At 38.0% G+C, this 8,907-nt stretch overlaps 1 long non-coding RNA gene across 1 annotated transcript in view; it reads left to right on the top strand.

Moving 5' to 3' along the window:
• The first annotated feature begins 4,669 nt into the window (after positions 1 to 4,669).
• The window catches only part of LOC125965377 (uncharacterized), a 113,843-nt gene continuing 109,605 nt past the window's right edge, over positions 4,670 to 8,907 (top strand). Inside the window, exon 1 of the long non-coding RNA XR_007479167.1 lies at positions 4,670 to 4,727. This is a non-coding gene — a long non-coding RNA (uncharacterized LOC125965377). The remainder of the gene's footprint in view (positions 4,728 to 8,907) is intronic.

Genomic DNA, 8,907 nt, shown 5'->3' with positions numbered 1-8,907 from the left:
GGTGACAGTGTACAGTAAGTCTCCGACATACAAACGAGTTCCGTTCTGAGAGCAACTTCGTAAGTCCACTTTGTTCGTAAGTCCAACAAAGTTAGCCTAGGTACCCAAATAACACAACTGGTTATATAGTACTGCACTGTAATAGGTTTATAATACTTTTCACCCAAATAATACATAAAAAACAAACACAAAAATAAAACATTTTAAATCTTACAGTACAGTACCTTGAAAAGTACAGTAGTACAGTACAACAGCTGGCATCCAGGGGTTGGCATCGAGTGAACAGGAAAAAAGAGTTACTGACAGGAGGAGGGAGAGGAGGTGGGAGATGGTAGAGCTGAAGGATCGTCAGCAAAGGAGACGGAGGGCAAGCTGCAATTTCACTCACGCCTGATGTCAATGGCACAGGTTGTGCTTCCTTGCTGGATTCAATTCTATCTACCCTCTTGAAAAAATGATCGAATGATGTCTGGGTAGTAGCTCTTTTTTTCTCCTCATAAATAACATGGTAGCACTGGATTGCAGTCTGAACGGCTGCTGCAACCTTCATGTACCATTGTACGTTCAGGTCCTGTGCCTCAAAAACTAACAGTGCCTCCTCAAATAAAAAAAAATCCCCTTGCCATTTCCTGCGTTATGAATCTCTTCGGTTCTTCAGTTACTTCTTCCTCTTGTCTCTCTTCATCCTTTCTCTGAGCCTCCAATTCCGTCAGATCTTCACTAATAAGCTCCTTGTGTTGCACAACAACAGTACTATACAGTAAAGTACACAAAAGCACAATCACTTGTAGAGGATGCACGAATGTGACAGTGTATGCCAGACACGTGAACTAACTTACGTGAGTGAACATGAGAACGCACATTCGCATCTTTGAAAATTCGCAACTTGAAGGTTCGTAGGGCGTGGAGTTACTGTAGATCTAGCTATGCTCCTACTTCTTCATTTGGACCAATGCATTTATCTCTTCTTCCTGCACTTCTCATTCAAGAGAAACAGACATCGCAGTGCTAAGATAAATCCATATGTGGTTCTAGGAAAGGGAACTGCATGAAAGCAGAACATGGGCTTCTGATGTTGGCTTCCTGGTGGCTTGGGAGCTCCTGAGGATGCAGTTTATACCACTAGTGCAATATTAAGGTTTACTCAGTAACTTTTTCCTACTTCTTCGAAAATCAAGCTTCTAAATCGATCCCTTTGTGTGCCTTGTAATAGAGTTTAATACCTCATTAACAACAACAACAACAAAAAATGAAGAAATGCGCATTTTTAAACAAGGTAAATCCTTAGGGAGGGAAAAAAATCCCTGAAGTATATAAAAAAGGAGATAACATTGCTTAGAATAAAAGATCAAGATGGATAATATGAAACTTCGATTCCCGTAAAGGATAATGTATCTTACAAGTTGAATGATGAGCTGCCAGCAACGAATTAGAAATCAATATGCTGTAGAAGAATGCGTCAGTGTAAGACCAATAGAAAAATACAGTAATCATTTCTGGAGATGGGACTGAGAATAAAAACAGAAGTACTTGGATCAAATTGAAAGCTGCCACACATTTGTCAAGGGAAAAATACTGAAGACTGTCAATAGATCATCGTCTTTTCTTCTTGGTTTAAATAAACAAAAGCAGCCAAATAGCCCTTATTCCGTGAGCCAGGAGGAAAAAGACACACTAGATTAGCATTTGCTCATAAACCATACTGTTTGCACACATCATTTGTTATCTACCTCGTTGTAATAAGCATCTATTTGCAGGCTGGCTTGGAACGCTGGAGTCTGGTTACTGTGGGATACTTGCCATGCTTAACTGGGGAACCAGGAAGAATGGCTGAGGAGATCTGAGCCTGTCAGTGCAGAGACTCTTATTCAGCCAAAGCACGTGCATATGCACACACTCACACACACACACACACACACATTCACTCAGTTCTCACTCAAGGCCAGTATGAAAAAGCCATTAGTTTATTTGCTTTCTCACTTCATAATGTCCCATAGCAAAGTGCTCATAACTTACGAACGTTATTATTTATGAGTCAGCAAAAGTCAGTAAGAAATCCTAAAATTCCCTACTTTTACCATAGGGATGTTACAAGGCTAGGGAATGATCTCTCTCTCTAGAGGAAGCAAGAAAATATGCACAGGACCAAGGGAAGAGAAAGATAAAGGGAAATAATCACTTGAAGTGAAAGGAAAGTACGATATGTGTGCAAGAGTGTAAAATATGAATGTGCCTAAGAATACACATCTTATAATTTATAGATCATAAGAGTGAGCAGTTGTTTTGTTTTGATGGTGTTATTATTTCAGTCCTGGATTCACTTGGTAGTGTGTTTTGGGAGAAGATGAGACTGGTGCATAAGAATAAGGCCTTTTTACATGTAGAGCTGGATCTGCCTCACCCTGGAGAAAGGGTCCTCTAAGAAGAAATAAATATCTCCAGTTTGAGAGGGGAACTCCTTTCCCTAATTATTTATGTATGCTACAGTAGTCCTTTGAATGGAAAGCTAGGGTTTGATATACACAAGTGCAATAACTGGTTAATGGGATGAAGAGAAACGATTAATAATGTGTAAATGGATTTTCTACCCACTTGGGCAGTATTAGGGTTCTTCAGAAAAACAGAACTAATAGAATATAGATGGATAGTTGGCAGAGATAGAGACAGAGCCGAGAGAGAAAGAGAGATTTATTCTAGGAATTGGCTCAAATGGTTATGGAGGCCAAGAAGTCCCACGATCTGCCGACTGCAAGATGGAAAACCAGGAAAGAGGTAGCGTAATTCAGTCGGAGTCCAAAGATCTGAGAATTGGGAGCTGATGTTGTAAGTCTTCATCTGAGTCTGAAAGCCCGAGAACATGAATGTCTAAGAGCGGGAGAAGATGGATGTCTCAGCTCAAGCTGTTTGTTCTATTCAGGCCCTCAAGGGGTTGGACAATAGCACCCCACCTCCACCCCCCGGTGAGGGTGACCCTCTTTACTCAGTCTACTGATTTAAATGTTAATCTCTTCTGGAGACACCCTCACAGACACACCCAGAAATAATGTTTTACTAGCTATCTGGGCATCCCTTTGCAATGGTCAAGTTGACATATAAAATTAACCATCACAAGTCCACCCTTAGTCAATTGCACACTCATACCCGTCTCCTTAAACCATGCTTCATCTCTAAAGACAAGAGCAAGGTCGTAATTCCAACTAACATGATCCAATTATCCTAATTACAACAAAAAATGAACTAATCTCTTCCCTAGAAGAAGAGGTAAAGTCTTTGTGTGTTGTTTATTCTTCTTCTGATGTCTTATAACTTAAATACTATACAATTAGTGATAATTACATACTGATATAAAGTCAATACCTCTTATGTTATATGATTAGAGAATAAGAGAGGAAAAAATAGCCAAATATATTTGTTTAATATATGTATAAATGCATACAAACATATTCACTACAAAATAGGGAAGAAATACACTTGACCCTTGAATGACATGGGTTTGAACTCTGCAGGTCCATTTGTACACAGATTTTTTCAATAAATGTAGTTGGCCCTCTGTATCCACAGGTTTTGCATCCACAGATTCAACCAGCCATGGATCGAGTTTCAATCCGAGGTTGGTTGAATCCCTGGATGTGGAGCCATGGACATGAAGGGCCGATGGTACTGTGCCATTTTTTTTGTTTTTTGTTTTGTTTTTTTTGTGGTACGTGGGCCTCTCACTGCCGTGGCCTCTCCCGTCGCGGAGCACAGGCTCCGGACGCGCAGGCTCAGCGGCCATGGCTCATGGGCCCAGCCGCTCCGCGGCACGTGGGATCCTCCCGGACCGGGGCACGAACCCGCGCCCCCTGCATCGGCAGGCGGACTCTCAACCACTGCGCCACCAGGGAAGCCCAAGTACTGTGCCATTTTATGTGAGGGACTTGAGCATCCTTGGACCTTGGTATCCACAGGGGCTTCTGGAATCAATACCCCTGCAGATACTGAGGGATGACTGCACGCATAATAATTATAGTCTTCATTTCTGTAACTGCTCATATGGTTGTAGGTGGTATTTATAACTACCCTCTTCTACTACCCATTCTGTAGTTCCTTTGCCTTCAGCAAACACTTCAGTTGATTGTGGTTCTTTATCTGATGGAGTGATCTAAACCTTCATTCTAAAAGCTTCTGAACCATTAGTTGTTCTGCCCGGATTGGGTTGTCAGAGTTTTCCATTGACTTTAATTATAGGGCATGGTAATACTAAGAGATGCCCTAAGGGATTTCCTGTATTCCAGACATACTCTTTCTTACCTCCATTGTAGAATAGTAGTCCAACTTCCCGTTGGTAGTCAGGATCAATCATCCCAGCCAACAGTGTCAGTCTCTTCTTTTCCTGTTGACTTAGAGGCATGAGAAGCCCAAAGGAGCCAGGCAGCAGTCTTAACTTCTAGTTCAGTGGAATCATTGTTGTGTCTTCTGGTGAAAATATTCCTCCCTCTGGGCTAAGATCTCTAGGCCAGCAAAGTATAAATCTGAGGGAACAAGAAGCAAAATCTGGCTTGTGGTCCCTATAGGGTAATAATGTCTGGTGCCACTCCAATTGTCACCTCTTGATTCCTAGACTCAGAACACTGATGTAGCCTTCTAGAGAACCTGCCCCAGCCCTGCCAGGTATTGCCTGAAAGAGAACCTTCAGCAGAACCCAACCATTCTTGAAACTTGATCTTGGATTTCCAGCCTCCAGAACCGTGAGAAATAAATTTGGGCTGTTTATAAGCTACCCTGTCCCAGTCTATGGTATTTTGTTATAGTAGCCTAAACGGACAAGGACAGATCCTAATATATAAAATATAGTTTGAGAAATGTGACTGTTTCTTAAATTTTGCTTTATGATAGCCTTCTTTTTTCTTCCAACAGATTCGCTAGCAATATGGACTAATTAACTTTACACTATGGAACAGTTACAGATTGTAATTTAATTTCAGACAGTTGTTTTAGAATGATGTACAGATCTGAAGAGTGGGAAGAGTGCAGATGGTTGTGTGTGCCAGCCCCCAAAGGCTACAAAAGCAGCTCAAAGCACGAGGCCTTTTGTGCATTTGCGTGAATGAATAATATCATTTCTAATAATTACTAAAGATAAAATTGAATATAAGGATAATGAAAAATCTCTAACAGTGTAATGAAAAGCTTGCATTCTTGATTCTAGTAACAACTTACTTTTTAGAGACCTCTAATTTCAACCTCAGATATTTGGAACCCAACCCATAAACCTACAGTGAACAAGAAAAAGCATTATCAGAACTAGAGTAACTAATTAAGAATAATTAAAGTTTATTTAATTTTTGTGGGAGTATAAATTTATATAACTGCTGAAGAAGGAATTTGACTTTTGTCAAATTTTTCATAAACTTAGACCTTGAATTCACAACTAGAAATTCAAGCTGGAGTTTTAATTGGACAAAAATGATTTTCATAGAATTAGATCCAAAAATGAAAGCAAAAGGAACATTATGTGGAACAAAGGAAAAAAGGGAAATAAACTGTGGCATATTCACATCGTGAAGTTTATATGGAAATCAAAATTCATGTGTTTGAAAATTATTTATTGACATGGGAAAATATTTCAATTTAAATCCTAAAAAGCAGGATATAAGCTCTTCCATTTAAATATAATAATAACAGTGATAATCACAGTAATAGTAATAATATTAAAATATAGAGAGTGGAAAATAAGCTAAAATATTGGGTGGTCTGGCTGCTGAGATTAAGTATGACATTTATTCTTCCTATTTAGAACTTTCTACATTTTATTTCTTAAATAGTGAGCATGGATTACTTTTCAGTCAGAAAAAAAATTGTTAAGAGCAACCAAATATCTCCTGTAAAATGCAAGCTCATATGCTTTACTTTAAAATGGTCTCTCATAGCCAGCAGATTCTTATTTTAAACACTTAATGATTGGATTTCAAGCCAACAGCAAATTGGTAGCAGGAATTTAAAAGGAGGAATGATGGGAACTACTATAAAAAAGCAGAGTAGCAAAAAGATGAAAAGTAACTGACAACTTGTTCCTCATGGGAGGAACAGGAATATTATGGGAAAGTGTGCATGTCCTCTAAAATCATAGTCTCAGTAAGGCCGTTTTGAGGAGAGACTAATGAGCTACCAATTTCAACAGCCTTTCAGGATATCAATAATATGTGAAGGGAAGGTTTCTGCACCAGAAATTAAAATGATTTGATTTCTGTCCTCGGTCTGACACTTCCTAAATGACAATTCTTAAGATAGTCATGGAAGATCTTTAAGACTCAGAATTCTCAGGCTCTAAGTGGGGACAATTAAGTATTCTTTGCAGTTTGTACAGTGTCTTTTTGTTGTTGTTGTTTTTGTCATGTAAAAGTGCTTTGAAAATAATGATGGGACAGGCATATGTGCTTGATGTTAATAGCCTATGGCGTATTGACTGACACTAACAATAAATCTAATTCAATACAAATTTAAAAAGCAATTATTTTCTATGTAGTCTAAGAAATTAGAAAGAGGTACAACGTGCTTTAGAAATATGCTTTTGCAATCAACTTATGATGAATGTTTGTATTTGGCCCTTCTCTGGTACTACTCCTTTTCTTGAAGATAATATGTCATGGTGGAAGCAGGTTAGGGTTTGGTGTCCGGCAGATATGGCTTAGGTCCTGTGTTTGTTACCTCCTAGCTTTCTCACCTAGATGGCCGTGAGTATGTGATTCTCTTCGAGCCTTAGTGTCTTTATCTGAAATATGCTGAACACACACAAACAGTAGTCAATGCTTACTGTATAGTATATTACCATATAGTCACTTTTTTAATGGCTAATGTATCAGTTATCTCGGAAAATTTCTTCTTTGGAATGATGTATTCCCAGACAATTTTGGAAAAATGAGGTGCATCTTCATTTCAAAATTATGAAGGATCAACCTGTCATTTCTGGTAATAAAATATTACCTCCCTTACTAGGTAATCACTAGATAATGCATCTACCTGTAAGAATGCTATAGCAATAACTGCTGCAGTAATAACTGCTGCTAAATTTGGGGGTAGCTTTACATTTGTCCTCAAATGATTTCTTCAGTAAAGTGGGAATAATAATAGCTCCTATAGGGGGTTGTTTTGTGTATTAAAAATTTATAATGTATATAGACTGCATCTTAACAAAGCACCTGTCAGATAGCACTGTTGGTTGAAAGCTTTAGTCCAGTGAAAAGCATATCTGCTTTCAGAATAAAATAAATTTGAAAAATAAATAAACTATCCAAATTGTGGTCATGATGAAGTAAAATGTTAAGAGCTATATAAATTAGAATTTTATTTATGACAGATCCACATATGAAAAGCATGATACAGTATTATACAGTATTATACAGTATTATACTTATTATATATTGTATATATATATATAGTATATTATAAATATATACAGTATTATATTCGTGTATATAGACTCTTGCTAAAGATGATTAGTTTCATACACAGGGAGGTAGATTTAAGGAGCATACTTATAAATAAAAAAAGAAGCATAGTTGTAAAATAGTTGTAAAATAACAGACGATGTTGACATGGAAAAAATAATTGAGTAATTACATCGTTTAGTGACAAAGTCCAGCTGAACCAAAGAAATGGTCAAAGGTGAACCTCAGGTGTTCTTCAGAAGATCAGCTGGTAAAAAGAAAGACAAGCAGAAGTGGGTTATCATTAGTTAGCTGAGAGATAACTGGCAATAGAACTAGGTTTGAAGGAGGAGTAAAAACATTTTTCAGTAGGCAAAACAGGTACCACACCAGGAATCACAGAGCTGCAGATGAGGTCTGGCTGTCTGGTTTGTCTTAGCATGCAGCACAGAGTGGGGCAAAGGATGTGCTTGCTTTGCTGAGCTTGGGCTTAGCTGGAGAGAGATAGGCAGCTGACAGTCATGACTGGAAAGTCAGAGCTTGACTAGCAATAGAGATTCTTCAACAGAAGTACACCGATCCAAAATGGAGAAGAATCAGGAATGGGAGTAATGGGCTCAAGACCTAAGTAAAGAGTTAGAGAAGGCAGAAGAGATGGCAAACACACTGAGGCCAAAGGTAAATTGCTCTCGGCGTGAGTGACGATGGTAAAGCAGGCTACAACCCTTAGAACTTTAAATGGTACAGCTGGGAGTATATCTCTCTCTGAATGACTTATTCCATCAAAGGAGGTTTGGTTTCTCTGAGTCAGGTGTCGTGTTTCTTTCTGTCCATGAGTCTACCAGATTGTCTCTGAAGTCAGCATTCTCTTTCGGATGCTCAGCTGGGGAAACTGCTTTCTCAGAGAGACAATTATCTCTCCTTAGAGAGATACTTAGATACTCCTAACTATCTAGGAGTAATATATGTATTTATTTATGGAGAAGCATATCTGTTCATATAAATGTTTTTATCATGAGCAAATATATTTATACCTACAGATATGAATGTATGAAACTATAAATCTGTTAATTAAACAAATACTTATTAAACACATACTAGAGACCTAAGAGGGACTATGATAAAAAATGAAAACCAGATTGACGTAGAATGCAACAAAGGGTATGACTTTATTTTTAGTTGGTATCAGAAGAAAGAGGGCAGCCCATAGGGATATTTGAAGAGCTTGAATTGAATTAGACTTAGCTAAGCATTGATATGATGGTTCTCTTGTTCTTATTCTAAAGAAATCAGTATTACTTGCAATTCTATTAATGAAATAAACATACCGTGATTTTCTTTTAGAAATTTTCATTTATTTAAAAGAAAGAAAAAAAAATTGTGGCATCTGCGGTATCCATCCACTAAGGGAAGTGTCCTAGTCTCTGAAAATTAGTTCCTGAGCTAGAGAAATTGAGACCCTCCTATTCCTAGTAGCTCTAACAAATTTAAAAAATGAGAA

This window comes from Orcinus orca, chromosome 9 (genome assembly GCF_937001465.1).
Source record: "Orcinus orca chromosome 9, mOrcOrc1.1, whole genome shotgun sequence".
In the NCBI taxonomy this organism is placed as follows: Eukaryota; Metazoa; Chordata; class Mammalia; order Artiodactyla; family Delphinidae; genus Orcinus; species Orcinus orca.
This window is presented reverse-complemented; position numbering and strand designations above follow the sequence as displayed.